This window comes from Pleurodeles waltl, chromosome 4_1, assembly GCF_031143425.1.
Source record: "Pleurodeles waltl isolate 20211129_DDA chromosome 4_1, aPleWal1.hap1.20221129, whole genome shotgun sequence".
NCBI classification, from domain to species: Eukaryota; Metazoa; Chordata; class Amphibia; order Caudata; family Salamandridae; genus Pleurodeles; species Pleurodeles waltl.
Window position 1 is genome coordinate 55,307,731 of NC_090442.1, and position 20,083 is coordinate 55,327,813.

Sequence of the window (20,083 nt, forward strand, 5' to 3'; positions counted from 1 at the left end):
GTGACAGGACAACCAAGCAAATGACAAACGCCGTGCTGAATAAAGTCATCTTACATGACATTTCGTACAAAGGCCCAGATCATGGGGATGATCGCGCAGAAGCAGCAAGTATCAGAGCCACCGAACCTGAGGTGAGTTACACGAGGAGAAAGGGCGACATGGGGACAGGGGCTAGGGGCTCAGGGAACAGCTACCACAATGCAACCTCGGGTGTGGGGATGCCACTCATTGCGGGTACTGCCCTGGGATTTCCTTTTAGAAAGAATCGCTGGTTAAAGTGTAGTGCACAAAAAACCCAACTCCTCGATTACACTATTAGATAACATCCTTTAACTGCCCCACCCACCCTGTGTGAGTCTCACCCACTTCCCGCCTGCTCCCTCTAGTCTGAGAGTTGTATCTCCACAAAAAACACACAGTGGGGCTCAATGAGCTGCTCATGTCTGACATGGACACCTAAGCAGTGCTGGATTCACAACCTGAAAGCCTGCAAAGGAAAGTGTGCCCGGCAGAAGATAAGCTGCCTGGCAACTCAGAACCTTCTTCTAAGAGAAGTAAGACATGTCACAATGGAGTCTAAGCCTACCTGTCTTATGCCAGGACCTTAGAGCTGCAGGCAGGAGCACAAAGGTAAAAACATATATTGAGTCCCAACACGCTCACTGCGGTGGTTGGTCTCTGTGGGGCAATCGGTTAGCACGTTCAGCTGTTAACTGAAAGGTTGGTGGTTCAAGCCCACCCAGGGACGTATGCTTTTGCCTACATCAAGTCCTGAATTAAAACACAGCTGTCTGGCTTTGCTCTTAGAGCTCTCGCTTTGCCTGCGTGACATGCTCTATCTCAACATTTCTATCTTCTCTCATCTCTTCACCTCTAGTCATTTCCACCAATAGGACTGGAAACGGGCCACCAAGCCTTCTACTTTAACCACAGGCGTACTGAGGGCCAATAAAAGGCACAGAAGCATTTCTTGATCCGGGGCTGAGAACTGCATACACAGGGACCTCGTGGCGCAACGGTAGCGCGTCTGACTCCAGATCAGAAGGTTGCGTGTTCAAATCACGTCGGGGTCACTCTTTGACATTTTTTTGCCCACCAAGTCTATATCTCTGACTTCTAAAGCAAAGCCAAAAGAAGGGCGCTTTGCATTGGCCGGGAATCGAACCCGGGCCTTCCGCGTGGCAGGCGAGAATTCTACCACTGAAACACCAATGCTTCACTTACATAGGCTGAGCAGAGAGCCCTGCCGTAGACAGTAGTGATGAGGCCCATGCATTCGCATGGGACACCTATGAACAAAGTTTGCATGGCAAGCCTTGGACTGCCAAACGTTCACATGCTGATGGCAGGAATCAGATGCAGGAGACTGAAACTATGAATGTTTCTGCTTTTGCTAAGGACAGTGGTTTGGGGCCAGTGTTGTGCTTGACAGAGCACGACATCAGCCTGCTCTCTGGCTGCTCCCGGGAGAAGTGGCTGACAGAAAGCACCCTCCAGACCACCAGCAATCTTGTGTTTCACAACATGCCACTGTCACTGGACTTTCCTTCTGGGAAAGCCTAGTCACTGACCTGGCCAGATTCCCTGTCCTCCCCAAAATCCTGGGGAGAAACGGGCAGAGTTCTGCGCCCTGCGCCCTCTTTAGCGTCCCTAACGTGCTCCCAATGCGCCCTACAGCCCTGGTCGGGCACAGCCCTGGTCGGGCTCATACCACTGGGGCCTCTGCCGAGGAAGAGCCCCGGAAGCCTAGGGCCAGGCCTATTGCACAGGCATCTTAGACCAGGCCATTCCGGGATTGCTGTGTTTCACGTCCTGCCCTTCAACACTCCTGGGAGGGCTTTCCCTGAGAACCCTCATGTCTCTCCCCTCCCAGGAGGCTGTGGTTCTATGCAAAATAGGGGGTGCACCACGGGCCGTCCCTTTTCCTCTCTCTCGCCAATATCTTTCACCAAAGCTGAGCCCTGCAGGTAAATGTATCTATCTGGCTGAGGGGCCAGGGAGGGCCTTTGCCTGCAGTCTTACAAGCCAGAGTGCAGAGAAGGCAGCAGCTCTGGGACCGGGACTCTGCTCAAAGACATATCTAACATGCCACAGTGGAGCTGAGATGGGCAAGACACGTGTCTCACAGGCTGGCAGCACACCAAGACAGTGGCAGGAAACTATGCTAACAAGGAAAGAGAAAAGTCACGTGTCTCGTGGCCTTCCCACCATTAGACCGTAGTCTGCGCAAGAAAACATCCAACAGTGACAGGACAACCAAGCAAATGACAAACGCCGTGCTGAATAAAGTCATCTTACATGACATTTCGTACAAAGGCCCAGATCATGGGGATGATCGCGCAGAAGCAGCAAGTATCAGAGCCACCGAACCTGAGGTGAGTTACACGAGGAGAAAGGGCGACATGGGGACAGGGGCTAGGGGCTCAGGGAACAGCTACCACAATGCAACCTCGGGTGTGGGGATGCCACTCATTGCGGGTACTGCCCTGGGATTTCCTTTTAGAAAGAATCGCTGGTTAAAGTGTAGTGCACAAAAAACCCAACTCCTCGATTACACTATTAGATAACATCCTTTAACTGCCCCACCCACCCTGTGTGAGTCTCACCCACTTCCCGCCTGCTCCCTCTAGTCTGAGAGTTGTATCTCCACAAAAAACACACAGTGGGGCTCAATGAGCTGCTCATGTCTGACATGGACACCTAAGCAGTGCTGGATTCACAACCTGAAAGCCTGCAAAGGAAAGTGTGCCCGGCAGAAGATAAGCTGCCTGGCAACTCAGAACCTTCTTCTAAGAGAAGTAAGACATGTCACAATGGAGTCTAAGCCTACCTGTCTTATGCCAGGACCTTAGAGCTGCAGGCAGGAGCACAAAGGTAAAAACATATATTGAGTCCCAACACGCTCACTGCGGTGGTTGGTCTCTGTGGGGCAATCGGTTAGCACGTTCAGCTGTTAACTGAAAGGTTGGTGGTTCAAGCCCACCCAGGGACGTATGCTTTTGCCTACATCAAGTCCTGAATTAAAACACAGCTGTCTGGCTTTGCTCTTAGAGCTCTCGCTTTGCCTGCGTGACATGCTCTATCTCAACATTTCTATCTTCTCTCATCTCTTCACCTCTAGTCATTTCCACCAATAGGACTGGAAACGGGCCACCAAGCCTTCTACTTTAACCACAGGCGTACTGAGGGCCAATAAAAGGCACAGAAGCATTTCTTGATCCGGGGCTGAGAACTGCATACACAGGGACCTCGTGGCGCAACGGTAGCGCGTCTGACTCCAGATCAGAAGGTTGCGTGTTCAAATCACGTCGGGGTCACTCTTTGACATTTTTTTGCCCACCAAGTCTATATCTCTGACTTCTAAAGCAAAGCCAAAAGAAGGGCGCTTTGCATTGGCCGGGAATCGAACCCGGGCCTTCCGCGTGGCAGGCGAGAATTCTACCACTGAAACACCAATGCTTCACTTACATAGGCTGAGCAGAGAGCCCTGCCGTAGACAGTAGTGATGAGGCCCATGCATTCGCATGGGACACCTATGAACAAAGTTTGCATGGCAAGCCTTGGACTGCCAAACGTTCACATGCTGATGGCAGGAATCAGATGCAGGAGACTGAAACTATGAATGTTTCTGCTTTTGCTAAGGACAGTGGTTTGGGGCCAGTGTTGTGCTTGACAGAGCACGACATCAGCCTGCTCTCTGGCTGCTCCCGGGAGAAGTGGCTGACAGAAAGCACCCTCCAGACCACCAGCAATCTTGTGTTTCACAACATGCCACTGTCACTGGACTTTCCTTCTGGGAAAGCCTAGTCACTGACCTGGCCAGATTCCCTGTCCTCCCCAAAATCCTGGGGAGAAACGGGCAGAGTTCTGCGCCCTGCGCCCTCTTTAGCGTCCCTAACGTGCTCCCAATGCGCCCTACAGCCCTGGTCGGGCACAGCCCTGGTCGGGCTCATACCACTGGGGCCTCTGCCGAGGAAGAGCCCCGGAAGCCTAGGGCCAGGCCTATTGCACAGGCATCTTAGACCAGGCCATTCCGGGATTGCTGTGTTTCACGTCCTGCCCTTCAACACTCCTGGGAGGGCTTTCCCTGAGAACCCTCATGTCTCTCCCCTCCCAGGAGGCTGTGGTTCTATGCAAAATAGGGGGTGCACCACGGGCCGTCCCTTTTCCTCTCTCTCGCCAATATCTTTCACCAAAGCTGAGCCCTGCAGGTAAATGTATCTATCTGGCTGAGGGGCCAGGGAGGGCCTTTGCCTGCAGTCTTACAAGCCAGAGTGCAGAGAAGGCAGCAGCTCTGGGACCGGGACTCTGCTCAAAGACATATCTAACATGCCACAGTGGAGCTGAGATGGGCAAGACACGTGTCTCACAGGCTGGCAGCACACCAAGACAGTGGCAGGAAACTATGCTAACAAGGAAAGAGAAAAGTCACGTGTCTCGTGGCCTTCCCACCATTAGACAGTAGTCTGCGCAAGAAAACATCCAACAGTGACAGGACAACCAAGCAAATGACAAACGCCGTGCTGAATAAAGTCATCTTACATGACATTTCGTACAAAGGCCCAGATCATGGGGATGATCGCGCAGAAGCAGCAAGTATCAGAGCCACCGAACCTGAGGTGAGTTACACGAGGAGAAAGGGCGACATGGGGACAGGGGCTAGGGGCTCAGGGAACAGCTACCACAATGCAACCTCGGGTGTGGGGATGCCACTCATTGCGGGTACTGCCCTGGGATTTCCTTTTAGAAAGAATCGCTGGTTAAAGTGTAGTGCACAAAAAACCCAACTCCTCGATTACACTATTAGATAACATCCTTTAACTGCACCACCCACCCTGTGTGAGTCTCACCCACTTCCCGCCTGCTCCCTCTAGTCTGAGAGTTGTATCTCCACAAAAAACACACAGTGGGGCTCAATGAGCTGCTCATGTCTGACATGGACACCTAAGCAGTGCTGGATTCACAACCTGAAAGCCTGCAAAGGAAAGTGTGCCCAGCAGAAGATAAGCTGCCTGGCAACTCAGAACCTTCTTCTAAGAGAAGTAAGACATGTCACAATGGAGTCTAAGCCTACCTGTCTTATGCCAGGACCTTAGAGCTGCAGGCAGGAGCACAAAGGTAAAAACATATATTGAGTCCCAACACGCTCACTGCGGTGGTTGGTCTCTGTGGCGCAATCGGTTAGCGCGTTCGGCTGTTAACCGAAAGGTTGGTGGTTCAAGCCCACCCAGGGACGTATGCTTTTGCCTACATCAAGTCCTGAATTAAAACACAGCTGTCTGGCTTTGCTCTTAGAGCTCTCGCTTTGCCTGCGTGACATGCTCTATCTCAACATTTCTATCTTCTCCCATCTCTTCACCTCTAGTCATTTCCACCAATAGGACTGGAAACGGGCCACCAAGCCTTCTACTTTAACCACAGGCGTACTGAGGGCCAATAAAAGGCACAGAAGCATTTCTTGATCCGGGGCTGAGAACTGCATACACAGGGACCTCGTGGCGCAACGGTAGCGCGTCTGACTCCAGATCAGAAGGTTGCGTGTTCAAATCACGTCGGGGTCACTCTTTGACATTTTTTTGCCCACCAAGTCTATATCTCTGACTTCTAAAGCAAAGCCAAAAGAAGGGCGCTTTGCATTGGCCGGGAATCAAACCCGGGCCTTCCGCGTGGCAGGCGAGAATTCTACCACTGAAACACCAATGCTTCACTTACATAGGCTGAGCAGAGAGCCCTGCCGTAGACAGTAGTGATGAGGCCCATGCATTCGCATGGGACACCTATGAACAAAGTTTGCATGGCAAGCCTTGGACTGCCAAACGTTCACATGCTGATGGCAGGAATCAGATGCAGGAGACTGAAACTATGAATGTTTCTGCTTTTGCTAAGGACAGTGGTTTGGGGCCAGTGTTGTGCTTGACAGAGCACGACATCAGCCTGCTCTCTGGCTGCTCCCGGGAGAAGTGGCTGACAGAAAGCACCCTCCAGACCACCAGCAATCTTGTGTTTCACAACATGCCACTGTCACTGGACTTTCCTTCTGGGAAAGCCTAGTCACTGACCTGGCCAGATTCCCTGTCCTCCCCAAAATCCTGGGGAGAAACGGGCAGAGTTCTGCGCCCTGCGCCCTCTTTAGCGTCCCTAACGTGCTCCCAATGCGCCCTACAGCCCTGGTCGGGCACAGCCCTGGTCGGGCTCATACCACTGGGGCCTCTGCCGAGGAAGAGCCCCGGAAGCCTAGGGCCAGGCCTATTGCACAGGCATCTTAGACCAGGCCATTCCGGGATTGCTGTGTTTCACGTCCTGCCCTTCAACACTCCTGGGAGGGCTTTCCCTGAGAACCCTCATGTCTCTCCCCTCCCAGGAGGCTGTGGTTCTATGCAAAATAGGGGGTGCACCACGGGCCGTCCCCTTTCCTCTCTCTCGCCAATATCTTTCACCAAAGCTGAGCCCTGCAGGTAAATGTATCTATCTGGCTGAGGGGCCAGGGAGGGCCTTTGCCTGCAGTCTTACAAGCCAGAGTGCAGAGAAGGCAGCAGCTCTGGGACCGGGACTCTGCTCAAAGACATATCTAGCATGCCACAGTGGAGCTGAGATGGGCAAGACACGTGTCTCACAGGCTGGCAGCACACCAAGACAGTGGCAGGAAACTATGCTAACAAGGAAAGAGAAAAGTCACGTGTCTCGTGGCCTTCCCACCATTAGACAGTAGTCTGCGCAAGAAAACATCCAACAGTGACAGGACAACCAAGCAAATGACAAACGCCGTGCTGAATAAAGTCATCTTACATGACATTTCGTACAAAGGCCCAGATCATGGGGATGATCGCGCAGAAGCAGCAAGTATCAGAGCCACCGAACCTGAGGTGAGTTACACGAGGAGAAAGGGCGACATGGGGACAGGGGCTAGGGGCTCAGGGAACAGCTACCACAATGCAACCTCGGGTGTGGGGATGCCACTCATTGCGGGTACTGCCCTGGGATTTCCTTTTAGAAAGAATCGCTGGTTAAAGTGTAGTGCACAAAAAACCCAACTCCTCGATTACACTATTAGATAACATCCTTTAACTGCCCCACCCACCCTGTGTGAGTCTCACCCACTTCCCGCCTGCTCCCTCTAGTCTGAGAGTTGTATCTCCACAAAAAACACACAGTGGGGCTCAATGAGCTGCTCATGTCTGACATGGACACCTAAGCAGTGCTGGATTCACAACCTGAAAGCCTGCAAAGGAAAGTGTGCCCAGCAGAAGATAAGCTGCCTGGCAACTCAGAACCTTCTTCTAAGAGAAGTAAGACATGTCACAATGGAGTCTAAGCCTACCTGTCTTATGCCAGGACCTTAGAGCTGCAGGCAGGAGCACAAAGGTAAAAACATATATTGAGTCCCAACACGCTCACTGCGGTGGTTGGTCTCTGTGGCGCAATCGGTTAGCGCGTTCGGCTGTTAACCGAAAGGTTGTCGGTTCAAGCCCACCCAGGGACGTATGCTTTTGCCTACATCAAGTCCTGAATTAAAACACAGCTGTCTGGCTTTGCTCTTAGAGCTCTCGCTTTGCCTGCGTGACATGCTCTATCTCAACATTTCTATCTTCTCTCATCTCTTCACCTCTAGTCATTTCCACCAATAGGACTGGAAACGGGCCACCAAGCCTTCTACTTTAACCACAGGCGTACTGACGGCCAATAAAAAGCACAGAAGCATTTCTTGATCCGGGGCTGAGAACTGCATGCACAGAGACCTCGTGGCGAAACGGTAGCGCGTCTGACTCCAGATCAGAAGGTTGCGTATTCAAATCACGTCGGGGTCACTCTTTGACATTTTTTTCCCCACCAAGTCTATATCTCTGACTTCTAAAGCAAAGCCAAAAGAAGGGCGCTTTGCATTGGCCGGGAATCGAACCCGGGCCTCCCGCGTGGCAGGCGAGAATTCTACCACTGAACCACCAATGCTTCACTTACATAAGCTGAGCAGAGAGCCCTGCCGTAGACAGTAGTGATGAGGCCCATGCATTCGCATGGGACACCTATGAACAAAGTTTGCATGGCAAGCCTTGGACTGCCAAACGTTCACATGCTGATGGCAGGAATCAGATGCAGGAGACTGAAACTATGAATGTTTCTGCTTTTGCTAAGGACAGTGGTTTGGGGCCAGTGTTGTGCTTGACAGAGCACGACATCAGCCTGCTCTCTGGCTGCTCCCGGGAGAAGTGGCTGACAGAAAGCACCCTCCAGACCACCAGCAATCTTGTGTTTCACAACATGCCACTGTCACTGGACTTTCCTTCTGGGAAAGCCTAGTCACTGACCTGGCCAGATTCCCTGTCCTCCCCAAAATCCTGGGGAGAAACGGGCAGAGTTCTGCGCCCTGCGCCCTCTTTCGCGTCCCTAATGCGCTCCCAACGTGCCCTACAGCCCTGGTCGGGCACAGCCCTGGTCGGGCTCATACCACTGGGGCCTCTGCCGAGGAAGAGCCCCGGAAGCCTAGGGCCAGGCCTATTGCACAGGCATCTTAGACCAGGCCATTCCGGGATTGCTGTGTTTCACGTCCTGCCCTTCAACACTCCTGGGAGGGCTTTCCCTGAGAACCCTCATGTCTCTGCCCTCCCAGGAGGCTGTGGTTCTATGCAAAATAGGGGGTGCACCACGGGCCGTCCCCTTTCCTCTCTCTCGCCAATATCTTTCACCAAAGCTGAGCCCTGCAGGTAAATGTATCTATCTGGCTGAGGGGCCAGGGAGGGCCTTTGCCTGCAGTCTTACAAGCCAGAGTGCAGAGAAGGCAGCAGCTCTGGGACCGGGACTCACTCAAAGACATATCTAACATGCCACAGTGGAGCTGAGATGGGCAAGACACGTGTCTCACAGGCTGGCAGCACACCAAGACAGTGGCAGGAAACTATGCTAACAAGGAAAGAGAAAAGTCACGTGTCTCGTGGCCTTCCCACCATTAGACAGTAGTCTGCGCAAGAAAACATCCAACAGTGACAGGACAACCAAGCAAATGACAAACGCCGTGCTGAATAAAGTCATCTTACATGACATTTCGTACAAAGGCCTAGATCATGGGGATGATCGCGCAGCAGAAGCAGCAAGTATCAGAGCCACCGAACCTGGGGTGAGTTACACGAGGAGAAAGGGCGACATGGGGACAGGGGCTATGGGCTCAGAGAACAGCTACCACAATGCAACCTCGGGTGTGGGGATGCCACTCATTGCGGGTACTGCCCTGGGATTTCCTTTTAGAAAGAATCGCTGGTTAAAGTGAAGTGCACAAAAAACCCAACTCCTCGATTACACTATTAGATAACATCCTTTAACTGCCCCACCCACCCTGTGTGAGTCTCACCCACTTCCCGCCTGCTCCCTCTAGTCTGAGAGTTGTATCTTCACAAAAAACACACAGTGGGGCTCAATGAGCTGCTCATGTCTGACATGGACACCTAAGCAGTGCTGGATTCACAACCTGAAAGCCTGCAAAGGAAAGTGTGCCCGGCAGAAGATAAGCTGCCTGGCAACTCAGAACCTTCTTCTAAGAGAAGTAAGACATGTCACAATGGAGTCTAAGCCTACCTGTCTTATGCCAGGACCTTAGAGCTGCAGGCAGGAGCACAAAGGTAAAAACATATATTGAGTCCCAACACGCTCACTGCGGTGGTTGGTCTCTGTGGGGCAATCGGTTAGCACGTTCAGCTGTTAACCGAAAGGTTGGTGGTTCAAGCCCACCCAGGGACGTATGCTTTTGCCTACATCAAGTCCTGAATTAAAACACAGCTGTCTGGCTTTGCTCTTAGAGCTCTCGCTTTGCCTGCGTGACATGCTCTATCTCAACATTTCTATCTTCTCTCATCTCTTCACCTCTAGTCATTTCCACCAATAGGACTGGAAACGGGCCACCAAGCCTTCTACTTTAACCACAGGCGTACTGAGGGCCAATAAAAGGCACAGAAGCATTTCTTGATCCGGGGATGAGAACTGCATGCACAGGGACCTCGTGGCGCAACGGTAGCGCGTCTGACTCCAGATCAGAAGGTTGCGTGTTCAAATCACGTCGGGGTCACTCTTTGACATTTTTTTGCCCACCAAGTCTATATCTCTGACTTCTAAAGCAAAGCCAAAAGAAGGGCACTTTGCATTGGCTGGGAATCGAACCCGGGCCTTCCGCGTGGCAGGCGAGAATTCTACCACTGAACCACCAATGCTTCACTTACATAGGCTGAGCAGAGTGCCCTGCCGTAGACAGTAGTGATGAGGCCCATGCATTCGCATGGGACACCTATGAACAAAGTTTGCATGGCAAGCCTTGGACTGCCAAACGTTCACATGCTGATGGCAGGAATCAGATGCAGGAGACTGAAACTATGAATGTTTCTGCTTTTGCTAAGGACAGTGGTTTGGGGCCAGTGTTGTGCTTGACAGAGCACGACATCAGCCTGCTCTCTGGCTGCTCCCGGGAGAAGTGGCTGACAGAAAGCACCCTCCAGACCACCAGCAATCTTGTGTTTCACAACATGCCACTGTCACTGGACTTTCCTTCTGGGAAAGCCTAGTCACTGACCTGGCCAGATTCCCTGTCCTCCCCAAAATCCTGGGGAGAAACGGGCAGAGTTCTGCGCCCTGCGCCCTCTTTCGCGTCCCTAATGCGCTCCCAACGCGCCCTACAGCCCTGGTCGGGCACAGCCCTGGTCGGGCTCATACCACTGGGGCCTCTGCCGAGGAAGAGCCCCGGAAGCCTAGGGCCAGGCCTATTGCACAGGCATCTTAGACCAGGCCATTCCGGGATTGCTGTGTTTCACGTCCTGCCCTTCAACACTCCTGGGAGGGCTTTCCCTGAGAACCCTCATGTCTCTGCCCTCCCAGGAGGCTGTGGTTCTATGCAAAATAGGGGGTGCACCACGGGCCGTCCCCTTTCCTCTCTCTCGCCAATATCTTTCACCAAAGCTGAGCCCTGCAGGTAAATGTATCTATCTGGCTGAGGGGCCAGGGAGGGCCTTTGCCTGCAGTCTTACAAGCCAGAGTGCAGAGAAGGCAGCAGCTCTGGGACCGGGACTCTGCTCAAAGACATATCTAACATGCCACAGTGGAGCTGAGATGGGCAAGACACGTGTCTCACAGGCTGGTAGCACACCAAGACAGTGGCAGGAAACTATGCTAACAAGGAAAGAGAAAAGTCACGTGTCTCGTGGCCTTCCCACCATTAGACAGTAGTCTGCGCAAGAAAACATCCAACAGTGACAGGACAACCAAGCAAATGACAAACGCCGTGCTGAATAAAGTCATCTTACATGACATTTCGTACAAAGGCCCAGATCATGGGGATGATCGTGCAGCAGAAGCAGCAAGTATCAGAGCCACCGAACCTGGGGTGAGTTACACGAGGAGAAAGGGCGACATGGGGACAGGGGCTATGGGCTCAGGGAACAGCTACCACAATGCAACCTCGGGTGTGGGGATGCCACTCATTGCGGGTACTGCCCTGGGATTTCCTTTTAGAAAGAATCGCTGGTTAAAGTGTAGTGCACAAAAAACCCAACTCCTCGATTACACTATTAGATAACATCCTTTAACTGCCCCACCCACCCTGTGTGAGTCTCACCCACTTCCCGCCTGCTCCCTCTAGTCTGAGAGTTGTATCTCCACAAAAAACACACAGTGGGGCTCAATGAGCTGCTCATGTCTGACATGGACACCTAAGCAGTGCTGGATTCACAACCTGAAAGCCTGCAAAGGAAAGTGTGCCCAGCAGAAGATAAGCTGCCTGGCAACTCAGAACCTTCTTCTAAGAGAAGTAAGACATGTCACAATGGAGTCTAAGCCTACCTGTCTTATGCCAGGACCTTAGAGCTGCAGGCAGGAGCACAAAGGTAAAAACATATATTGAGTCCCAACACGCTCACTGCGGTGGTTGGTCTCTGTGGCGCAATCGGTTAGCGCGTTCGGCTGTTAACCGAAAGGTTGGTGGTTCAAGCCCACCCAGGGACGTATGCTTTTGCCTACATCAAGTCCTGAATTAAAACACAGCTGTCTGGCTTTGCTCTTAGAGCTCTCGCTTTGCCTGCGTGACATGCTCTATCTCAACATTTCTATCTTCTCTCATCTCTTCACCTCTAGTCATTTCCACCAATAGGACTGGAAACGGGCCACCAAGCCTTCTACTTTAACCACAGGCGTACTGAGGGCCAATAAAAGGCACAGAAGCATTTCTTGATCCGGGGCTGAGAACTGCATGCACAGGGACCTCGTGGCGCAACGGTAGCGCGTCTGACTCCAGATCAGAAGGTTGCGTGTTCAAATCACGTCGGGGTCACTCTTTGACATTTTTTTCCCCACCAAGTCTATATCTCTGACTTCTAAAGCAAAGCCAAAAGAAGGGCGCTTTACATTGGCCTAGAATCGAACCCGGGCCTCCCGCGTGCAGGCGAGAATTCTACCACTGAACCACCAATGCTTCACTTACATAAGCTGAGCAGAGAGCCCTGCCGTAGACAGTAGTGATGAGGCCCATGCATTCGCATGGGACACCTATGAACAAAGTTTGCATGGCAAGCCTTGGACTGCCAAACGTTCACATGCTGATGGCAGGAATCAGATGCAGGAGACTGAAACTATGAATGTTTCTGCTTTTGCTAAGGACAGTGGTTTGGGGCCAGTGTTGTGCTTGACAGAGCACGACATCAGCCTGCTCTCTGGCTGCTCCCGGGAGAAGTGGCTGACAGAAAGCACCCTCCAGACCACCAGCAATCTTGTGTTTCACAACATGACACTGTCACTGGACTTTCCTTCTGGGAAGGCCTAGTCACTGACCTGGCCAGATTCCCTGTCCTCCCCAAAATCCTGGGGAGAAACGGGCAGAGTTCTGCGCCCTGCGCCCTCTTTCGCGTCCCTAACGAGCTCCCAACGCGCCCTACAGCCCTGGTCGGGCACAGCCCTGGTCGGGCTCATACCACTGGGGCCTCTGCCGAGGAAGAGCCCCGGAAGCCTAGGGCCAGGCCTATTGCACAGGCATCTTAGACCAGGCCATTCCGGGATTGCTGTGTTTCACGTCCTGCCCTTCAACACTCCTGGGAGGGCTTTCCCTGAGAACCCTCATGTCTCTGCCCTCCCAGGAGGCTGTGGTTCTATGCAAAATAGGGGGTGCACCACGGGCCGTCCCCTTTCCTCTCTCTCGCCAATATCTTTCACCAAAGCTGAGCCCTGCAGGTAAATGTATCTATCTGGCTGAGGGGCCAGGGAGGGCCTTTGCCTGCAGTCTTACAAGCCAGAGTGCAGAGAAGGCAGCAGCTCTGGGACCGGGACTCTGCTCAAAGACATATCTAACATGCCACAGTGGAGCTGAGATGGGCAAGACACGTGTCTCACAGGCAGGCAGCACAACAAGACAGTGGCAGGAAACTATGCTAACAAGGAAAGAGAAAAGTCACGTGTCTCGTGGCCTTCCCACCATTAGACAGTAGTCTGCGCAAGAAAACATCCAACAGTGACAGGACAACCAAGCAAATGACAAACGCCGTGCTGAATAAAGTAATCTTACATGACATTTCGTACAAAGGCCCAGATCATGGGGATGATCGCGCAGAAGCAGCAAGTATCAGAGCCACCGAACCTGAGGTGAGTTACACGAGGAGAAAGGGCGACATGGGGACAGGGGCTAGGGGCTCAGGGAACAGCTACCACAATGCAACCTCGGGTGTGGGGATGCCACTCATTGCGGGTACTGCCCTGGGATTTCCTTTTAGAAAGAATCGCTGGTTAAAGTGTAGTGCACAAAAAACCCAACTCCTCGATTACACTATTAGATAACATCCTTTAACTGCCCCACCCACCCTGTGTGAGTCTCACCCACTTCCCGCCTGCTCCCTCTAGTCTGAGAGTTGTATCTCCACAAAAAACACACAGTGGAGCTCAATGAGCTGCTCATGTCTGACATGGACACCTAAGCAGTGCTGGATTCACAACCTGAAAGCCTGCAAAGGAAAGTGTGCCCGGCAGAAGATAAGCTGCCTGGCAACTCAGAACCTTCTTCTAAGAGAAGTAAGACATGTCACAATGGAGTCTAAGCCTACCTGTCTTATGCCAGGACCTTAGAGCTGCAGGCAGGAGCACAAAGGTAAAAACATATATTGAGTCCCAACACGCTCACTGCGGTGGTTGGTCTCTGTGGCGCAATCGGTTAGCGTGTTCGGCTGTTAACCGAAAGGTTGGTGGTTCAAGCCCACCCAGGGGCGTATGCTTTTGCCTACATCAAGTCCTGAATTAAAACACAGCTGTCTGGCTTTGCTCTTAGAGCTCTCGCTTTGCCTGCGTGACATGCTCTATCTCAACATTTCTATCTTCTCTCATCTCTTCACCTCTAGTCATTTCCACCAATAGGACTGGAAACGGGCCACCAAGCCTTCTACTTTAACCACAGGCGTACTGAGGGCCAATAAAAGGCACAGAAGCATTTCTTGATCCGGGGCTGAGAACTGCATGCACAGGGACCTCGTGGCGCAACGGTAGCGCGTCTGACTCCAGATCAGAAGGTTGCGTGTTCAAATCACGTCGAGGTCACTCTTTTACATTTTTTTCCCCACCAAGTCTATATCTCTGACTTCTAAAGCAAAGCCAAAAGAAGGGCGCTTTGCATTGGCCTAGAATCGAACCCGGGCCTCCCGCGTGCAGGCGAGAATTCTACCACTGAACCACCAATGCTTCACTTACATAGGCTGAGCAGAGAGCCCTGCCGTAGACAGTAGTGATGAGGCCCATGCATTCGCATGGGACACCTATGAACAAAGTTTGCATGGCAAGCCTTGGACTGCCAAACGTTCACATGCTGATGGCAGGAATCAGATGCAGGAGACTGAAACTATGAATGTTTCTGCTTTTGCTAAGGACAGTGGTTTGGGGCCAGTGTTGTGCTTGACAGAGCACGACATCAGCCTGCTCTCTGGCTGCTCCCGGGAGAAGTGGCTGACAGAAAGCACCCTCCAGACCACCAGCAATCTTGTGTTTCACAACATGCCACTGTCACTGGACTTTCCTTCTGGGAAAGCCTAGTCACTGACCTGGCCAGATTCCCTGTCCTCCCCAAAATCCTGGGGAGAAACGGGCAGAGTTCTGCGCCCTGCGCCCTCTTTTGCGTCCCTAACGAGCTCCCAACGCGCCCTACAGCCCTGGTCGGGCACAGCCCTGGTCGGGCTCATACCACTGGGGCCTCTGCCGAGGAAGAGCCCCGGAAGCCTAGGGCCAGGCCTATTGCACAGGCATCTTAGACCAGGCCATTCCGGGATTGCTGTGTTTCACGTCCTGCCCTTCAACACTCCTGGGAGGGCTTTCCCTGAGAACCCTCATGTCTCTGCCCTCCCAGGAGGCTGTGGTTCTATGCAAAATAGGGGGTGCACCACGGGCCGTCCCCTTTCCTCTCTCTCGCCAATATCTTTCACCAAAGCTGAGCCCTGCAGGTAAATGTATCTATCTGGCTGAGGGGCCAGGGAGGGCCTTTGCCTGCAGTCTTACAAGCCAGAGTGCAGAGAAGGCAGCAGCTCTGGGACCGGGACTCTGCTCAAAGACATATCTAACATGCCACAGTGGAGCTGAGATGGGCAAGACACGTGTCTCACAGGCAGGCAGCACAACAAGACAGTGGCAGGAAACTATGCTAACAAGGAAAGAGAAAAGTCACGTGTCTCGTGGCCTTCCCACCATTAGACAGTAGTCTGCGCAAGAAAACATCCAACAGTGACAGGACAACCAAGCAAATGACAAACGCCGTGCTGAATAAAGTCATCTTACATGACATTTCGTACAAAGGCCCAGATCATGGGGATGATCGCGCAGAAGCAGCAAGTATCAGAGCCACCGAACCTGAGGTGAGTTACACGAGGAGAAAGGGCGACATGGGGACAGGGGCTAGGGGCTCAGGGAACAGCTACCACAATGCAACCTCGGGTGTGGGGATGCCACTCATTGCGGGTACTGCCCTGGGATTTCCTTTTAGAAAGAATCGCTGGTTAAAGTGTAGTGCACAAAAAACCCAACTCCTCGATTACACTATTAGATAACATCCTTTAACTGCCCCACCCACCCTGTGTGAGTCTCACCCACTTCCCGCCTGCTCCCTCTAGTCTGAGAGTTGTATCTCCACAAAAAACACACAGTGGGGCTCAATGAGCTGCTCATGTCTGACATGGACACCTAAGCAGTGCTGGATTCACAACCTGAAAGCCTGCAAAGGAAAGTGTGCCCGGCAGAAGATAAGCTGCCTGGCAACTCAGAACCTTCTTCTAAGAGAAGTAAGACATGTCACAATGGAGTCTAAGCCTACCTGTCTTATGCCAGGACCTTAGAGCTGCAGGCAGGAGCACAAAGGTAAAAACATATATTGAGTCCCAACACGCTCACTGCGGTGGTTGGTCTCTGTGGCGCAATCGGTTAGCGCGTTCGGCTGTTAACCGAAAGGTTGGTGGTTCAAGCCCACCCAGGGACGTATGCTTTTGCCTACATCAAGTCCTGAATTAAAACACAGCTGTCTGGCTTTGCTCTTAGAGCTCTCGCTTTGCCTGCGTGACATGCTCTATCTCAACATTTCTATCTTCTCTCATCTCTTCACCTCTAGTCATTTCCACCAATAGGACTGGAAACGGGCCACCAAGCCTTCTACTTTAACCACAGGCGTACTGAGGGCCAATAAAAGGCACAGAAGCATTTCTTGATCCGGGGCTGAGAACTGCATGCACAGGGACCTCGTGGCGCAACGGTAGCGCGTCTGACTCCAGATCAGAAGGTTGCGTGTTCAAATCACGTCGGGGTCACTCTTTGACATTTTTTTGCCCACCAAGTCTATATCTCTGACTTCTAAAGCAAAGCCAAAAGAAGGGCGCTTTGCATTGGCCGGGAATCGAACCCGGGACTCCCGCGTGGCAGGCGAGAATTCTACCACTGAACCACCAATGCTTCACTTACATAGGCTGAGCAGAGAGCCCTGCCGTAGACAGTAGTGATGAGGCCCATGCATTCGCATGGGACACCTATGAACAAAGTTTGCATGGCAAGCCTTGGACTGCCAAACGTTCACATGCTGATGGCAGGAATCAGATGCAGGAGACTGAAACTATGAATGTTTCTGCTTTTGCTAAGGACAGTGGTTTGGGGCCAGTGTTGTGCTTGACAGAGCACGACATCAGCCTGCTCTCTGGCTGCTCCCGGGAGAAGTGGCTGACAGAAAGCACCCTGCAGACCACCAGCAATCTTGTGTTTCACAACATGCCACTGTCACTGGACTTTCCTTCTGGGAAAGCCTAGTCACTGACCTGGCCAGATTCCCTGTCCTCCCAAAAATCCTGGGGAGAAACGGGCAGAGTTCTGCGCCCTGTGCCCTCTTTCGCGTCCCTAACGCGCTCCCAATGCGCCCTACAGCCCTGGTCGGGCACAGCCCTGGTCGGGCTCATACCACTGGGGCCTCTGCCGAGGAAGAGCCCCGGAAGCCTAGGGCCAGGCCTATTGCACAGGCATCTTAGACCAGGCCATTCCGGGATTGCTGTGTTTCACGTCCTGCCCTTCAACACTCCTGGGAGGGCTTTCCCTGAGAACCCTCATGTCTCTCCCCTCCCAGGAGGCTGTGGTTCTATGCAAAATAGGGGGTGCACCACGGGCCGTCCCCTTTCCTCTCTCTCGCCAATATCTTTCACCAAAGCTGAGCCCTGCAGGTAAATGTATCTATCTGGCTGAGGGGCCAGGGAGGGCCTTTGCCTGCAGTCTTACAAGCCAGAGTGCAGAGAAGGCAGCAGCTCTGGGACCGGGACTCTGCTCAAAGACATATCTAACATGCCACAGTGGAGCTGAGATGGGCAAGACACGTGTCTCACAGGCTGGCAGCACACCAAGACAGTGGCAGGAAACTATGCTAACAAGGAAAGAGAAAAGTCACGTGTCTCGTGGCCTTCCCACCATTAGACAGTAGTCTGCGCAAGAAAACATCCAACAGTGACAGGACAACCAAGCAAATGACAAACGCCGTGCTGAATAAAGTCATCTTACATGACATTTCGTACAAAGGCCCAGATCATGGGGATGATCGCGCAGAAGCAGCAAGTATCAGAGCCACCGAACCTGAGGTGAGTTACACGAGGAGAAAGGGCGACATGGGGACAGGGGCTAGGGGCTCAGGGAACAGCTACCACAATGCAACCTCGGGTGTGGGGATGCCACTCATTGCGGGTACTGCCCTGGGATTTCCTTTTAGAAAGAATCGCTGGTTAAAGTGTAGTGCACAAAAAACCCAACTCCTCGATTACACTATTAGATAACATCCTTTAACTGCCCCACCCACCCTGTGTGAGTCTCACCCACTTCCCGCCTGCTCCCTCTAGTCTGAGAGTTGTATCTCCACAAAAAACACACAGTGGGGCTCAATGAGCTGCTCATGTCTGACATGGACACCTAAGCAGTGCTGGATTCACAACCTGAAAGCCTGCAAAGGAAAGTGTGCCCGGCAGAAGATAAGCTGCCTGGCAACTCAGAACCTTCTTCTAAGAGAAGTAAGACATGTCACAATGGAGTCTAAGCCTACCTGTCTTATGCCAGGACCTTAGAGCTGCAGGCAGGAGCACAAAGGTAAAAACATATATTGAGTCCCAACACGCACACTGCGGTGGTTGGTCTCTGTGGCGCAATCGGTTAGCGCGTTCGGCTGTTAACCGAAAGGTTGGTGGTTCAAGCCCACCCAGGGACGTATGCTTTGGCCTAGATCAAGTCCTGAATTAAAACACAGCTGTCTGGCTTTGCTCTTAGAGCTCTCGCTTTGCCTGCGTGACATGCTCTATCTCAACATTTCTATCTTCTCTCATCTCTTCACCTCTAGTCATTTCCACCAATAGGACTGGAAACGGGCCACCAAGCCTTCTACTTTAACCACAGGCGTACTGAGGGCCAATAAAAGGCACAGAAGCATTTCTTGATCCGGGGCTGAGAACTGCATGCACAGGGACCTCGTGGCGCAACGGTAGCGCGTCTGACTCCAGATCAGAAGGTTGCGTGTTCAAATCACGTCGGGGTCACTCTTTGACATTTTTTTCCCCACCAAGTCTATAACTCTGACTTCTAAAGCAAAGCCAAAAGAAGGGCGCTTTGCATTGGCCTAGAATCGAACCCGGGCCTCCCGCGTGCAGGCGAGAATTCTACCACTGAACCACCAATGCTTCACTTACATAGGCTGAGCAGAGAGCCCTGCCGTAGACAGTAGTGATGAGGCCCATGCATTCGCATGGGACACCTATGAACAAAGTTTGCATGGCAAGCCTTGGACTGCCAAACGTTCACATGCTGATGGCAGGAATCAGATGCAGGAGACTGAAACTATGAATGTTTCTGCTTTTGCTAAGGACAGTGGTTTGGGGCCAGTGTTGTGCTTGACAGAGCACGACATCAGCCTGCTCTCTGGCTGCTCCCGGGAGAAGTGGCTGACAGAAAGCACCCTCCAGACCACCAGCAATCTTGTGTTTCACAACATGCCACTGTCACTGGACTTTCCTTCTGGGAAAGCCTAGTCACTGACCTGGCCAGATTCCCTGTCCTCCCCAAAATCCTGGGGAGAAACGGGCAGAGTTCTGCGCCCTGCGCCCTCTTTCGCGTCCCTAACGAGCTCCCAACGCGCCCTACAGCCCTGGTCGGGCACAGCCCTGGTCGGGCTCATACCACTGGGGCCTCTGCCGAGGAAGAGCCCCGGAAGCCTAGGGCCAGGCCTATTGCACAGGCATCTTAGACCAGGCCATTCCGGGATTGCTGTGTTTCACGTCCTGCCCTTCAACACTCCTGGGAGGGCTTTCCCTGAGAACCCTCATGTCTCTGCCCTCCCAGGAGGCTGTGGTTCTATGCAAAATAGGGGGTGCACCACGGGCCGTCCCCTTTCCTCTCTCTCGCCAATATCTTTCACCAAAGCTGAGCCCTGCAGGTAAATGTATCTATCTGGCTGAGGGGCCAGGGAGGGCCTTTGCCTGCAGTCTTACAAGCCAGAGTGCAGAGAAGGCAGCAGCTCTGGGACCGGGACTGTGCTCAAAGACATATCTAACATGCCACAGTGGAGCTGAGATGGGCAAGACACGTGTCTCACAGG

At 52.6% G+C, this 20,083-nt stretch overlaps 13 non-coding genes across 13 annotated transcripts; 12 read left to right on the plus strand and 1 right to left on the minus strand.

Moving 5' to 3' along the window:
* The first annotated feature begins 1,001 nt into the window (after positions 1–1,001).
* On the plus strand, positions 1,002–1,073 carry TRNAW-CCA (transfer RNA tryptophan (anticodon CCA)). The gene has a single exon. It is a non-coding gene; the product is annotated as a tRNA-Trp (tRNA).
* Positions 1,074–3,245: 2,172 nt separating this feature from the next.
* On the plus strand, positions 3,246–3,317 carry TRNAW-CCA (transfer RNA tryptophan (anticodon CCA)). The gene has a single exon. It is a non-coding gene; the product is annotated as a tRNA-Trp (tRNA).
* A 1,845-nt stretch (positions 3,318–5,162) lies between these two features.
* On the plus strand, positions 5,163–5,236 carry TRNAN-GUU (transfer RNA asparagine (anticodon GUU)). The gene has a single exon. It is a non-coding gene; the product is annotated as a tRNA-Asn (tRNA).
* Positions 5,237–5,489: 253 nt separating this feature from the next.
* TRNAW-CCA (transfer RNA tryptophan (anticodon CCA)) lies at positions 5,490–5,561 on the plus strand. The gene has a single exon. It is a non-coding gene; the product is annotated as a tRNA-Trp (tRNA).
* A 2,315-nt stretch (positions 5,562–7,876) lies between these two features.
* On the minus strand, positions 7,877–7,947 carry TRNAG-GCC (transfer RNA glycine (anticodon GCC)). The gene has a single exon. It is a non-coding gene; the product is annotated as a tRNA-Gly (tRNA).
* A 2,032-nt stretch (positions 7,948–9,979) lies between these two features.
* On the plus strand, positions 9,980–10,051 carry TRNAW-CCA (transfer RNA tryptophan (anticodon CCA)). The gene has a single exon. It is a non-coding gene; the product is annotated as a tRNA-Trp (tRNA).
* Positions 10,052–11,899: 1,848 nt separating this feature from the next.
* On the plus strand, positions 11,900–11,973 carry TRNAN-GUU (transfer RNA asparagine (anticodon GUU)). The gene has a single exon. It is a non-coding gene; the product is annotated as a tRNA-Asn (tRNA).
* A 253-nt stretch (positions 11,974–12,226) lies between these two features.
* On the plus strand, positions 12,227–12,298 carry TRNAW-CCA (transfer RNA tryptophan (anticodon CCA)). The gene has a single exon. It is a non-coding gene; the product is annotated as a tRNA-Trp (tRNA).
* Positions 12,299–14,469: 2,171 nt separating this feature from the next.
* TRNAW-CCA (transfer RNA tryptophan (anticodon CCA)) lies at positions 14,470–14,541 on the plus strand. Its single transcript has one exon. It is a non-coding gene; the product is annotated as a tRNA-Trp (tRNA).
* Positions 14,542–16,385: 1,844 nt separating this feature from the next.
* Positions 16,386–16,459, plus strand: TRNAN-GUU (transfer RNA asparagine (anticodon GUU)). Its single transcript has one exon. It is a non-coding gene; the product is annotated as a tRNA-Asn (tRNA).
* A 253-nt stretch (positions 16,460–16,712) lies between these two features.
* On the plus strand, positions 16,713–16,784 carry TRNAW-CCA (transfer RNA tryptophan (anticodon CCA)). The gene has a single exon. It is a non-coding gene; the product is annotated as a tRNA-Trp (tRNA).
* A 1,845-nt stretch (positions 16,785–18,629) lies between these two features.
* On the plus strand, positions 18,630–18,703 carry TRNAN-GUU (transfer RNA asparagine (anticodon GUU)). The gene has a single exon. It is a non-coding gene; the product is annotated as a tRNA-Asn (tRNA).
* Positions 18,704–18,956: 253 nt separating this feature from the next.
* On the plus strand, positions 18,957–19,028 carry TRNAW-CCA (transfer RNA tryptophan (anticodon CCA)). The gene has a single exon. It is a non-coding gene; the product is annotated as a tRNA-Trp (tRNA).
* Positions 19,029–20,083: the final 1,055 nt, after the last annotated feature.